Source organism: Euleptes europaea, chromosome 8 (assembly GCF_029931775.1).
Source record: "Euleptes europaea isolate rEulEur1 chromosome 8, rEulEur1.hap1, whole genome shotgun sequence".
NCBI classification, from domain to species: Eukaryota; Metazoa; Chordata; class Lepidosauria; order Squamata; family Sphaerodactylidae; genus Euleptes; species Euleptes europaea.
Window position 1 is genome coordinate 69759068 of NC_079319.1, and position 6541 is coordinate 69765608.

Below are 6541 nucleotides of genomic sequence, written 5' to 3' on the forward strand. Positions count from 1 at the left end.
AGAATGAAAACACAGCAACTTTAACAGTCGTGCTGTTACCATGGATCTATAATAGTACAGGGATCCACGTGTCCATCTGTCTGTTGATTTGTGGCAGGGATAACTCAGGAAATAAAACTAGGAGTCTCAAAACTGGCCACCAGCTTCAGGATGATCATGGGAGTTCCGGGGCCAGCCAAAAATTAAAGGAATTGGATTATCCTCACCCAGGTTATCTCCAGAACACCCCCCAAGCTATTTGCAGTAGAAGCTAAGCTTGTGTACTGGTTAAAGTGTTGGACTAGAATCTGGGAAACCCAGGTTCAAATTCCCTGCCTGCCATGGCACCTTTCTGGGTGACCTTGGGCCCGTCACACACTCTCAGTCTAATCTGCCCCACAGGGTTGTTGTGAGAATAAAACAGAGGAGAACAAAGTAAGTTGCTTTGGCTCCTCCTTGTGGAGAAAGGCAGGATATAGATAAAATAAAAAGGTCGAACTTCTGTTTCCTATTTCTTACCACTGAGGCAGATTAACATTTATTATCATGCATGTTAAGGGTGGGGGGAAGCATCCTTTTATTCTATGGATAGATTATGGGGAAATATTAACTCCCCCCTACTGTTCATAATATTACCAAAAGTTTGCTGCTATACGTTCTCAGCTGCCAATCAGGATGGGTGAGAAGGAGTTGAGACAGAAAAATGGGGGGAGGGGAGAGAAATTAGAATTGGGGACAGACAAATGGCAGATCATGAAAGGGAGAGGAGGAGAAAAGTGTGGAAAAGAGTTATAGAAATGTAGGAAAAGACAACAAAAGTTGTTTTTGTTTTTTTAATTTTGCTACTACACACTAAGCCCTGACCTGGATGGCCCAGGCTAGCCTGATCTCGTCCGATCTCAGAAGCTAAGCAGGGTCAGCCCTGGTTAGTATTTGGATGGGAGACCACCAAGGAATACCAGGGTTGCTGTGCAGAGGAAGGCACTGGCAAAACCACCTCTGTTAGTCTCTTGCCATGAAAACCCCAAAAGGGGTCGCCATAAGTCAGCTGCGACTTGACAGCACTTTACACACACACTAACAGGTTTGCCCCTTTGCAAGATATGGCTGTGTAGGAGCTGGGTGGAAGTAAAGGAGAAAGGAAACCACAGACTTCTGGTGATAACAACCTTGTTGGAAGGCTGCATCCTGGCACTGACTGTCACTTGTCCTGGTTGGTCTTGCCTTGCTCCAGTGCTGGCTTGGCTGGTGGGTTTAACAGAATCTGAGGAGCAAGGGTTAACCTCAGCCTCCACTTTGCGGAAAGGCTGAACCCAAGAGACAGAGAGGGCTCTTGACTGTGCTCTGCCTTCCCTGTGCCCCTAGAGGCTGCCGTGAGAACTGCATTAGAAAAAAATTAAATGTATTTTGTTTTTAACTCATTTACACTTTTCTAATGTTGTAAGTTGCTGCAAGACCCTTTGGGTGAGTGGTGCCTTAAAAATCTAATTAATAAATAATAAATGCATTCCGTGAATACAGTATGAAGCCGGCTTCAGGGGCTCTCCAGCTGACTGGTGGGGTTGCCTGCTCTGGGTTGGGAAATTCCTGGAGATTTTGGGGTGGAGCCTGAGGAGGTCAGAGGTTGGGGAGGGGAGGCACTTCAATGAGGTATAATGCCATAAAGTCCACCTTCCAAAGCAGCCATTTCCTCCAGGTGAACTGATTGCTGTCATCTGGAGATCAGTTGTAATCTCAGGAGATCTCCAGCCACAACCTGGAGGTTGGCAACCCTACTTGACCGGGGACCCCAAATTTCCCCCTCCTCTCAGTGGCCCTGCAATCAAGCTTTTATTCTTGAGATGAATATTGGTCTTTCTGCAATCTCAGGTTCTCATAGTGTAAATTTGAAATCCTCCTTGAACATACAAATCTTTAGGCAGTTGTTTCCCTCCTAGGCTTTGATACAGCTACAGTCTGTTCCTCAAGCATTCACTATGTCAGTCTGCTTTTTCACAAAAGACTAACTCTGAGACCTGCCTATTTCCATATATTATGCCTCTATTAAAGGGACAGAACATTTTTCCCCATGCCTGTTAGTAGGGTTGCCAACCTCCAGGTAGTAGCTGGAGATCTCCTGCTATTACAACTGTCTCCAGCCGATACAGATCAGTTCACCTGGAGAAAATGGCCGCTTTGGCCATTGGACTCTATGGCACTGAAGTCCCTCCCCTCACCAAATCCCACCCTCCTCAGGCTCCACCCCCAAAACCTCCCACTAGTGGTGAAGAGGGACCTGGCAACCCTACCTGTTAGCAACTGTAGGGTTCAGCATAGCAGGTCATAAGTTGCGCAGATCTGGTTTCTTCAGTAGGTTACACTGCTTGGCAAAGCTGTACAAAGGTTTAAACTGCTCGTTTAAAACATGAATTTAGCATTCATTCATAAAACAGATGTCCATTATTTAACCATTTTGTTGGTGTAGTAAGAACATACATTGTGGGTGGATTGCAGAGTACGCTCTTTCTTTGATTTTCTTTTTCTGCTATATCTGGCACAGTACAATCATTCACATTCTGTCATTCATTTTTTTCATTACCCTTTTGGTGTTACTTAAAACAACAACACAATAACAGCCAAAGTTGCAGTCTCTTGTATTCACAATGTAGTTACTTTTTATATCTTAGAATTTCTGCCTGCGTTTTGTAGAAAGATTTTTACTTTCAATCAAGCAATCTTTAATTTACAGTCATTTGACCAAATCAAGATTTTTACTTTTATGTACACTGGTTTCTCCAATTAGTTTTCAGGTTTGTAATCAACTTGATATTGTCCTTGTCTGCATCTATCCACTCTTTGTTTTTTGATACTTTATGTCATCCACTCCTAGTCAAGCACAAACATTCCTTGCAGCTGATATACTTCCTTTACAAAACCTTTATTTTGGAATTACTTGTGAGATATACCATAGTATTCCCCATTACTATGTATAGATGTGAAAGTTGGACAATGAAGAAAGCTAACAGGAAGAAAGTAGACTCCTTTGAAATGTGGTGTTGGAAAAGAAGAAGAGTTGGTTTTTCTATGACGACTTTCTCTACCACGTAAGGAAGAATCAAACTGGCTTACAATCACCTTCCCTTCCCCTCCCCACAACAGGCACCCTGTGAGGTAGGTGGGGCAGAGACAGTGTGACTAGCCCAAGTAGGGTTGCCAACCTCCAGGTAGTAGCTGGAGATCTCCTGCTAATAGAGCACAGTTCACCAGGAGAAAATGGCCGCTTTGGCAATTGGACTCTATGGCATTGAAGCCCCTCCCCGCTGTTCTCAGGCTCCACCCCAAAAATCTCCAGGTATTTCCCAACCCGGAGCTGGCAACCCTAAGCCCAAGGTCACCCAGCTAGCTTCATGTGTAGGAGTGGGGAAACAAATCCAGTTCACCAGATTTAGAATCTGCCACTCATGTGGAGGAGTGGGGACTCAAACCCGGTTCTCCAGATCAGAGTCCACTGCTCCAAGCTGAACGCTGAAGGAAAAGAGGAAGACCCAACATGAGATGGATTGACTCAATAAAGGAAGCGAAGGCCCTCCCTCTGCAAGACCTGAGCAAGGCTATTAACGATAGAATGTTTTGGTGGTCATTAATTCATAGGGTCGCCATCAGTTGGAAGCGACTTGACAGCTCTTAACACACACATTTGTGACATATTTCTGGCACACTGTGTGAAAACCTGTTCAGTCCTGGTTTTAACCATTCTGAAAAGTGAACATTAGATAAATACTTCACCATCCTTTTCTTAGCTCTGGCTTCAAAGAGCAGGTGATGCCTCATTAGCACCTTCAAAAGGAAAGACTATTCAGAAGAAACACCAGTTCACCCACTGTATGATTATCATGTCACCCTTTTGGTATTCAAATCCCTACTGTTAGAAAAGAGCATCTACCAGTACAGGACACGTTCTTTTTAAGAGCTTTATCAACCGCAATAGCTTACTTTTCATTTACGGCATAACAGCTTTTTGTACAGAGTTTGGTCAGAAGCTGTTAATGGGTATATTCATTTGGTTGTTGCATTTTATTTATTTAAATCTTTTCAAGTATGGGCCCATGGTGGGGGTTCCTAATTGTGATGTCCTGCTGCTGCCCTGTTCACTTGGCCACCCCACAGCAGTGGAGGGGGGCAGGGGGCTGCAGCAGCTCCCATTCCCCCTTTTCCCCCACTACCTGCAGCTTTAACCAATATGCAGCACTGCTTCTCATAAGCTCATATGAATGAACATATGAAGCTGCCTTATCCCGAGCCAGACTTTTTGCCCATTCGTCCATATAGCCTAGTGCTGTGCGCTCTAGTACAGGTCTGCAGAGCCTGAGACAGAGGTATGTTCCCATCCTGCTACAAGAACAGGGAATCGAACCTGAGACCTTGGGCACTTTCACACATTTCAAATATTGCATTTTCAATCCACTTTCAATGCACTCTGCAGACGGATTTTACTGCGGCCATTTATGCTTGGTAATTGTGCCCTGAATAATTTTTTAGTTTTTCACGCTGAACCGTCATTCAGGAAGTGACTGCAAAGCCAGCGCATACCTGCTTCGCATTTCTTAAGAGCCCCTTTAACGTGACCTTTTGTGTTTGCTCCGCTCCCGCCTCGAAGAATCCCCTCAAGGGAGCATGCAAAATCACAGCCACATGTTAGCTATGCAGACAGCAGTTACTAATGGAAGGAACGAAAGAGAAGGCAAGTGTGGGGGGTGGAATGTCTCCTTTTGCATCTGGACTGTGAATAGGCATTTTAAAGGTCACGTTTAAAAAAAAGAGCTTTGAGCGAGCATCAGAATTGACCCTGCATAAATGGCCTGTGTGAAACAGCAAAATCCACTTGCAAATGATCATTAAAGTGCGTTGAAAGTGGATTTAAAGTGCACTATCCAATATGTGTGAAAGCTCCTTTACTGCATACAAAGCAGAGGTTCTATCATCGAATATGGCTTCTTGCCTCCAAATCTTTCTAAAATAGGTACTACAGTTCCTCAGTATTTTATTTTATTAAATTTGTATCCCCCCCTTTTTCTTGCCAGAGCAAGGTTCAGAGTGGCTCACATCCAACAGCAAAACCACAGTATTCAATTTACTAATATACAATAAATATTTAAAATCCAAAATATCCAATCAATAAGATACCCTGTTCCAAACATAAGCAGCCTGTGTAAACCACTAACAGTGCCAACCCAAGTAGGTCTATTCAGGATCCTACTCAGGTCTGCTTAGTGGGGCTTCCTCTTAGGAAAGTGTCTTTAGGTCATATTTTCATCGACGTATTATTTTAGACACTCTGCAGAATTCATCCCAATGAGTACTCCTCTTGACTGGAATCTGCAGGATGCCACATCTAACTGATCAGTGATTGACTCAACTGCTTCATAGCTCAATTACCACACTTCAGAAAAGGTTCATTAATTTTACAATAGGGTCCCAACAGGGGAAGTGAATATAGCAATTTGCAGTCATGCTGTTAGATCATCCAGCACAACGACTCAGCAGTGAGATCCATAGATTACGCTTTCCCTGTGAACTCTCCTGAAACAGATTCTGCATAGAGAGTGGACTAGGATTAATGCCATTTTGCCATATTAATGTTTGGATTTTTAAAAAAGAATAGCAGAAACAGCAACTAAGGGCCCCAATGAATAATTGGAAGCCACCAAACGTGGAAGAAGTAAATGGCTCAGAGTGTCCATGTTTCATAGACTAAACTTTCAATTAACTTTGACGGGATCCACACATTGCACTGTTACATTATTGTAGTCCACACAGAAAAACCCAGGAAGTGAATGACTACAACAGAACAATATTTAATGGCATGTGGATCCTACCCAACAGCACATTCCTAAAGAGAGTTACTCCAGTCTAAACCCATTCATTTCAATGGGCTTAGACTGGAGTAACTCTCCTTAGGAATGAACTGTTAATGTCACAGAGGCATAGATTCCGTGGAGGGTTTAAGTGGGAAGAGGCTGGCAATTTTCGCCGATTTCTCCTCTCCTGCTGCAGATTTCCAACTCCTCCCTGACGCAGACCTCCACCGACACCACATTTCTGAGATTTCTGATCGCAGCCTAGTGGTTCATCATGTGACCGTGGAGACCCATACGTGAAACCATATAGACGGTTTATATTTTCTATATTAGCTTGTTCGTTCAGAAGTTAATCGTAGTAATCCTGTTGGCTTCATCTTCACTGGTATCTCAGTTTAATAAACTGCAACCAGGAACGGAGCTGAGCTGTCATTGAATCTTTCTCACACTGGTTATATTCCAAATCAAAGCTAGCTCTCCCTTGTTTTCCCCCTCCCCATTCCTGCCTTAACTGTACCCAAAGCTCGTCTTTCCTTTGCGACTTTATTATTCACCCCCCCCCCCCACGCACACACACATTATCTACTGCTGGCAGTAATCTTAGCAGTTCCACTGACAGAAAAATTACAAGGTGTTGATCAAGCAGTGACAATTCTCTTTCTCTGGCACTAATTCATTTGCGCCGGCATCAAGGAAGCATCATTGAGTTTTCAGCGCATTGTACT